Source organism: Mytilus galloprovincialis, chromosome 11 (assembly GCF_965363235.1).
Source record: "Mytilus galloprovincialis chromosome 11, xbMytGall1.hap1.1, whole genome shotgun sequence".
In the NCBI taxonomy this organism is placed as follows: domain Eukaryota; kingdom Metazoa; phylum Mollusca; class Bivalvia; order Mytilida; family Mytilidae; genus Mytilus; species Mytilus galloprovincialis.
In genome coordinates, this window is record NC_134848.1 from 22,635,850 (window position 1) to 22,644,705 (window position 8,856).

The 8,856-nt window shown below is 33.8% G+C and overlaps 1 long non-coding RNA gene across 1 annotated transcript; it reads right to left on the minus strand.

Moving 5' to 3' along the window:
• Window positions 1–2,610: 2,610 nt before the first annotated feature.
• On the minus strand, window positions 2,611–4,839 carry LOC143051054 (uncharacterized). Its single transcript, XR_012970564.1, has 2 exons — window positions 4,734–4,839; window positions 2,611–3,086 (listed from the first exon to the last, which is right to left on the minus strand). It is a non-coding gene; the product is annotated as an uncharacterized LOC143051054 (long non-coding RNA).
• Between the last annotated feature and the right edge of the window lie 4,017 nt (window positions 4,840–8,856).

The window sequence follows — 8,856 nt, forward strand, 5'->3', positions numbered from 1 at the left end:
AAGTGTGTAAAGTTTTAAGCAATAATCAAGAATCGTTTTTGAGATACGGTGCGACATGTGAAAAAAAACACACCCCTGTTTTAGTTACAAAGTGCCGTAACTCAAAAAGTTTAAATCTTATTGTCACCAAAAAGTATACAGATCATTTGACCATCATAAAAAACAACTATATTAAGTTTCATGAAATTTAGATAAGTCGTTCTCAAGTTACGGTGCGACATGTTTACGCCAGACAGACAGACGGACGGACACCGGACATTTGTATACCATAATACGTCCCGTCAAAATTTTGACGGGCGTATAAAAATAATAAAAAGTTTGCATCTTATAATACCCAAGTGCCTGTGATATTGGGCAGTGGTTCACTTACTGTTCTAGAGAAATGACATAACAGAAAACTCATTGCATAAGAAATAAAACAAAACAGTGAAATATGAAAATAACACACATAGTTTGTTCTTCTGTTGTACTGTTACACCACTGTCTAAGCTTAGGGCGGAGGGCAAGGAGCCCGCAAACATTTAATCCCGCCACATTCTGTATTAGGTAAAATGTATTAATGTGCATTAGTTAGGCCGTTTGTTTTCTCGATTGATTTGTTTTACATTGTCATTTAGCATTGGTCTTTTATAGCTGACTATGTGCGGTATTGTTTGATTATTGTTGAAAGCCCTACGGTATTCTATAGAAACTTTTGTCAATTTCTGTGTCATTTTGCTCTTTGGTGGAGATTTATCTCATTGCAATCATACCACATCTTCTTTTTTTTATATATATACACAGCACAAAAATATTCAAGACTATGAACAAGATAACACTTAACACAATGAATACTGCACCCCCTTATTTTTGACATTTTTACCTACTCGTATTATTTCTGTTTGTTTTGTTCTCATATCGTTGTCAATATGGTGGAATGTGATGCGACTGTTATATATATATATATATATATATATGCAAGTGAGAGGTTGAGGGGGTCGGTTGATCCCGGATCCCGCCATCTGTTTTGTCAGATTCCCGTATCGCGCTGACTCTATGTACGCAAGCAATTCTCATTTTTTTTTGTAATTTCCCGTGTCCCACTAGACTTCATTTCCGTTTTCACGAAACAATAATTTGACTTTCACGTGTTACTCTTACAAAAAAATTGACAATCCCGCGTCACGCTTAGACCCTAATGAGACACACGGTTAAGATAGCCTTAAAACCTGGTTTAATAAGAAAATTTCCGTACCAATTCAGGAATATGACAGTTGTAATCCATTTATTGATATGTTGGAGCTGTTGATTTTGACATTTGATTATAGACTTTCTTTTTGGCTCACCTAGCCCAAAGGACTAAGGGAGCTTTCCTCATCACTTGGCGTCCGTCGTCGTCCGTCGTTAACTTTTACAAAAATCTTCTCCTCTGAAATTACTAGGCCAAATTTAACCAAACTTGGCCACAATCATCATTGGGGTATCTAGTTTAAAAAATGTGTGCGGTGACCCAAGCAACCAACAAATATGGCCGCCATGGCTAAAAATAGATTATAGGGGTAAAATGTAGATTTCGGCTTATAACTCTGAAACAAAAGCATTTAGAGCAAATCTGACATGGGGGAAATTGTTTATCAAGTCAATATCTATCTGCCCTGAAATTTTCAGACGAATCGGAAAACCGGATGTTGGGTTGCTGCCTCTGAATTGGCAACTTTAAGGAAATTTTGCCGTTTTTTGGTTATTATGTTGAATATTATTATAGATAGAGATAAACTGTAAAAGGAATAATGTTCAGCAAAGTAAGATCTACAAATAAGTCAACATGACCAAAATGGTCAGTTGACCTCTTTAGGAGTTATTGCCCTTTATAGTCAATTTTTAACAATTTTTATTAATTTGGTAAATTTTGGTAAATTTTTACAAAATAATGTCCTCTGTTACAAATGAGCAAAGTTCATTATAGATAATTGTAAGTAGCAAGAAGGTTCAGTAAAGTAAGAACTTCAAACACATCACCATCACCAAAACACAATTTTGTCATGAATCCATCTGTGTCCTTTGTTTAATATGCACATAGACCAAGGTGTGCGACACCGACTCTTAAATGCCTCTAGTTTGAAATTTCCTCGGAGTTCGGTGTTTTTGTGATTTTTCTTTTTCCCTAGTTTATCGATGTTTCTGGTGTAAATACATGACAAACTATTTTATATAAGGAGTCCTATATATCTTTGCAAGTTAAAGTTATTTTTTTTTTATCCAGACTTGCCTTTGGTCCGTAAGGTTGTGTATTCGTTCCCCTGCTGGGATACCCAAATATTTAAACTACCTACCAATGAGGCTTGTATAGGAATATCAATATCCCATATCCCATTAAGTTTTTGTCCCTAATATCCATATCCAAGGGAGCTAGGGGTGAGGGGCTAGGAGGGAAAATGTTGTCCTGTGTATATTTTTAGTTGTAACCTCTATCCTGCCAAATATAGTTATCCTATTACTCATAATACGTGTGAAATCAACAGGGCTAAATATCTTTTCAAGCAGTCATGCACTGAACCATGCAAATAAAGGCAAAGACGACTCACGACTAGCATATATCAGACCTGCAGAAAAACTAAAAGAACAACACCGTGCTAAATATTGTTTTATTACATAGTAACGAAAAGCATTCTTAGAACACCAGTTTGTTTAGTCTCTCTTAAAGCTGTCTCTAGAATTTTTGGATCAAATTCTCGCTTACAAAGTTTTTTCAACAAATCGTCATTTGCATCAGAGTGACTTAACTTCCATTTCTGTCGAAGTTCAGAGTGTTCCGCCATTGTAATGACGTCATGTTGAAAAAGATAGTCACTTAGAGGAAAAGCCTCGAGAAGTTCACATATCCTAACAAAATTTTTCTTAATTGTTTTGGATAAGACTGATTCACCATGTTCATTTCCTTGTGCAGCCATTATTGGTTCTTTGTGATCTGTTATACTGGTTCCCGAATTTCCTGCTTTGTTGCAATGCTCAACTGTAATTGACCTATATTCCTCAGTTTTTGTAATAGTGTATTTCTCATTATCTTCAATAGACATAGGTTCTTTCTCGGATATATTCATTACTCACTGGAAAAAAAGATTCACTATATAATTGTAGCCATTAATTGTTACAAAGAAGGTCAAATTCTTCACTCGATTTAGGAAACCACGAATGGATTCGTATTAAGGGGGTTCCACGTGTTTTTATATTTTTGACTTAAATGCTGCTCTGACTGATTTATTCATATAGATATACATTTTTTTCGAATTTCAAATTATGCTAAATCGCCTTTTTATAACACATATAACAAATTGCAAAGACACCATACTCAGGGTGATTTAGAGATTGACATATTGTATAGGCACATGTCTTATGGTGATTTAGAGATTGACATATTGTAAAGGCATCTGTATGATGGTGATTTAGAGATTGATATATTGTATAGGCACCTGTATGATGGTGATTTAGAGATTGGCATATTGTATAGGCATATGTCTGATGGTGATTTAGAGATTGACATATTGTAAAGGCATCTGTATGATGGTGATTTAGAGATTGATATATTGTATAGGCACCTGTATGATGGTGATTTAGAGATTGACATATTGTATAGGCATATGTCTGATGGTGATTTAGAGATTGACATATTGTATAGGCACCTGTATGATGGTGATTTAGAGATTGACATATTGTATAGGCACATGTCTTATGGTGATTTAGAGATTGACATATTGTATAGGCACCTGTATGATGGTGATTTAGAGATTGACATATTGTATAGGCACATGTCTTATGGTGATTTAGAGATTGACATATTGTATATGCACCTGTATGATGGTGATTTAGAGATTGACATATTGTATAGGCACATGTCTTATGGTGATTTAGAGATTGACATATTGGATAGGCACCTGTATGATGGTGATTTAGAGATTGACATATTGTATTGACACCTGTATAATGTTGATTTAGAGATTGACATATTGTATAGGCACCTGTCTTATGGTGATTTAGAGATTGATATATTGTATAGGTACCTGTCTGATGGTGATTTAGATATTGACATATTGTATATGCACCTGTATGATGCTGGTTTAGAGATTGACATATTGTATAGGCATCTGTCTGATGGTGATTTAGAGATTGATATATTGTATAGGCACCTGTCTTATGGTGATTTAGAGATTGATATATTGTATAGGTACCTGTCTGATGGTGATTTAGATATTGACATATTGTATATGCACCTGTATGATGCTGGTTTAGAGATTGACATATTGTATAGGCATCTGTCTGATGGTGATTTAGAGATTGATATATTGTATAGGCACCTGTCTGATGGTGATTTAGAGATTGACATATTGTATTGACACCTGTCTTATGGTGATTTAGAGATTGACATATTGTGTAGGCGTGTACCTGCCTCATTGTCATTTGTTGAAGACAATGCATTTATAAATTTTGATTTCATTTAAATGCATTTGTTGGTAGGTTGCTGCCTCATTGTCGTAAAACGTAATTTACATTGTAAGTATAAACATCGTGTATCTTGCATATTTCATATTACCAGAACAGAGCAGTTAGATCAGAAGTGAAATGTGCAAGTTCGCCTCCCATCAAAACAAATTGAAAGAAGTTTACCTTTATAAACCCGTCTCTCCCAACCTAATGACATTACCAATGATTCGGAAAAATTTGAACTACAAAAATAATACAATTTCTTCTCCAAATACCTTTCTATCCCAATTTTCTTGTTGTCGTTGACATTATTAACATCCGGATGTGCTATTTCTGTTTTATTTAAACTTAAAAAAAATAGGTAATAAGTCTATATTTAAATTTAAATACCGTGTGACAAAAAAGTTATCGCCCTTGCAAATAGACAACTTGTCCTTTTAAATGTTAAATACGTTCTCTACAAGCAAAGCATAAATTTTCGTAAGAAAATAGAATAAAATATGCATGTAGTAATACACAGTACCAGCACTGATAATAAACTGCCTCCCCTTACAGGGCAGACAATTTCCGACACTGCATGTATATATCAGCAGTCTGGCATTGTGTTTTTTTGAAAGAAAAAGAAAATGATTCCCTCAAATGTAAGGTATATAAATTAAATAAATATCATTTTATTTATCCTTACCACTTTTTTTATTTTTGTATTCTATTATGTGTACCATTAGAAAATGCATGAAATTCTGCAAAATTCAAAACGTTTTTGTTTTAATCTTAGCTCTTTCATCTTTAATCCAAGGAAAATGCCTTAGGGGATTGTACACTTCGTTAGTGTAGCTATTAAGATTTCACTTTCATAATTAACTGACAATGAAAACTCATTCATGTATAGCATTTCATAGTGCATGGAAAACCATGTACTATGAAAGTTAGAGGTGAAAAAACTGACTTTTAATTGGACGAGAAGGTATAAGTATATTCTATTTATAGGTTAGACAATACTTGGTCATGTTTTATGAAAATTTAAGCCCAAGGCGAAGCCGAGGGCTTAAATCTTCATAAAACATGACCAAGTATTGTCTGACCAATTTAGAACATATTCACACTTTCGAGTGACCTTACAAAACTATCCTTTCCCATTGTAATATTCAAACCTAAATAAGAGTTCACTTTTTATAATGAAATAAATATAAAACATGGGTAATGATCATTTCAATGGATGAAATGAAATAGTACTGACATAGTTTGGGAAGGATAAATTGTTTTTCTTCTGCTTCAGGTAAAATTTAATACTTATTTATCTTTAGATTTTTTTATTTTAAAAAGCAACACAATGTTATATAAATCCCATTTTTGAAATTTGATTTTTTTTATAAATATAAAACTCTCTGCATAAATACTTGAATTCAGACCATTCAACACTAAATGCTTTACTTTTTATTGATAAATTTAAATGTATTGTGTTTCTCCGAAATCAATCCTTTGCTTTATAAATCAGCAGTCTGGTATTGTCTTTTTTTTTTTTAAAGAAAACGAAAATAATTCCTTTAAATGTAAGGTATATAAATTAAACATATATCATTTTATTTATCCTTCCCATTTTTTTTTTTGGTGTATTCTATATATGTGTACCATTAGAAAATGCATGAAATTTTGCAACATTCAATTTTTTTTTATTTTAATCTTTGCTTTTTCATCTTTAATCAGTAGGCTATTTTCCCAAGGAAAATGCCTTAGGGGATTGTACACTTCGTTAGTGCAGCTATTAAGAGTTCATTTTCATAATTAACTGACAATGAAAAGTAATTCATGTATAGCATTTCATAGTGCATGGAAAACCATGTACTATGAAAATTAGAGGGCAAAAAACTGACTTTTCATTGGACGAGAAGGGGTGAGTATGTTCTAAGTAATTAATATTGCCAATAATTAGGAAGTTCCGGGTCGAGTCCGATACCGATACCAATAGTATAATCCCCTGTTACCTATTACTACTACTCCTACTATTTTGATGATTTTACAAACTTTATTTTCTTAATACTGTGCTGGATATCGTTATTTTGGATATTTCTACACACTGTTCGAAGTTTTTGTGAGTTTTTCCTTGCATTTCAACATATAAACTATATACAAAGTGATCGAAAAAACTTAACATTACACAACCGTTACTAAAAACAACTCACGTTAGAGTTTGAAAATTTAAGTAGCATACAGGAGTTTAAATGTTATGTTAAAATTGGACTTTGGACTTTGCATTGCCGTAAGGGTAAAATAATCTGTAGACTTAAAGATACAATGGATCATAATGATATAACGGTAGATCGAACGTATACCGAGTTAGCACCTTGTTCATTACAATTAGCTCAGAAGTCTTGTTGCATTACCGATGAAAGTGAAATACACAGTTTGTACAGCGACTCTTCAATGATAGCAAACCATTTTCTAAATATTGGTTCTTCTGAACATTTAGTTGATGATTCTGTCATAAATTATGAACATTTGCCTAATGAAAATGAAACAATTTTCCAACGCATCGAAAATGAATGCAGTAATCTACCAAGAGACTCCTTTATCTCATGTTTATGCAATATTTGCAACAATAATCCCGATTTATTAGAACAATTAAGAATGCAATATTTTATAAAAGCAAAAGGTAGAGCTGACTTTCCCTTTATTTCTGCAGTCTTAAAAAAGCGTATTCAACCAAAAACAAAAAATGGTGAACCTCTGGTACAAAAGCTTGGACGAGATTGTTTTGTGCTCAGGCTTGCCTCAGTCGGAGAGTATTGCGATGACTTGAAAGAATCCTTAAGCAGCAAATCCTCTGGTAGAAATAATTCATACCTGGATGTAAACGTGGTTTCGTCTACTCCTGTAGAAATACCTGATTTGTGTATGCGAGAAACTATCATTAAAATAGAAAGCTCTACTATAGAAATGAAATTGACACATGAAAAAACTACGAAGGGGACAAACGAAAAACTAGACAACTTGAAACAGAAAACAGATCGATGAATAGCAAAATTAACAAGCAAAATGAAAGGTTAATTAACATTCAAAATCAGCTCAATTTATCAAGATCTACTATTTCACGATTGAAGGATGAAAATTCCCATCTAGAAAAGACAGTTACCGATATGTCTGAAAAACTATGTCAGAGTTCAAAAATACACGAAACAAACAAAAACGTCATTATGGAACTGACAAATAAAGTGAAGTCCTTAGATTTGGAAATTTCCACGGAGAAAGTTCAAGCCGAGAAAAGCAAGTCAAAACTTGAGGCGACAATAAAATTGTGTAATGAAACCAAGTCAAGACTCGACTCTGAATGTATCCGAATTACAAAAATATCTGACTCGAAAGCCTCCGGTGTAAATTCATTGCGTACCAAAGTTCAGGTTTTAAGTGAACAACTTAAAGACACTATAACCAGCATAGAAAAATATGACTCGTCATCATCCTCACTTACCTCATCAATAACTGATATCAGAAAACGTATCAACACAGTTGAACGAAATGCAAAAACGAATGAGACCAACATACAAAAATCATATGCCAAAATTGTATCTGAAATGCAATCTGACGAATTTCTACGCTCGAACATAGGCAAATCAAAAACACACGATTCAGTCTCAGATGTATTACAAAAATCACCGGAAATAAAGGAACCCGAAGTTGAAGCGTCATTTGTTAAAAGGACAACACTTGCACCAAAGAACCCTGAAAACGAAATCGACTCTACACAAAAGATTGATGTACACTTTCCAAGATCCGTATGTAATCCCCCAACTTCCGAATTTAAAGGTGTATCAAGAAACAAGAAGAGAATATCCCGATTTTATGTTGGCGGAATCGATAAACGAACTTCATCCGAAAATGCAATGCGTTCATTTTTAGACAGTCGGAACATTAAGGTGACTTTCCTACGATATTTTGACAAACAGTACAGACGGAGTGCATCTGCTCATCTGAATGTCGCAGCTGAAGATGAAGCTCTGATAAAGAACCCTGAATTCTGGCCAAAGGGCATTTTTGTTAAACCATGGTTGCCATGGGAGCAATTTGCAGCAGAACATTCAATTCCGGTACCTGACAACAAAAATCATGGATACGACTAGTTTAAATTTCATGTGTTGGAATTGTAGAGGAATCTTTTCTAGCATTCCGTATCTCTCAGAAGTCTTACGTAATAATGATGTTGACATTTGTGCTCTGTCTGAGCATTGGCTTCGATCATATCAATTGCATATACTTGACTCAATAGATAGTAACTTTGTGTCTATCTCGAAAGGCGTGGACGAATCAAATATTGAATCCTTACGAGTAAATGATAGATCAGGAGTAGCATTCTTAGTCTCGAAAGTCATTTATCCATATACGTCGGTGATAGACTGTAACAAC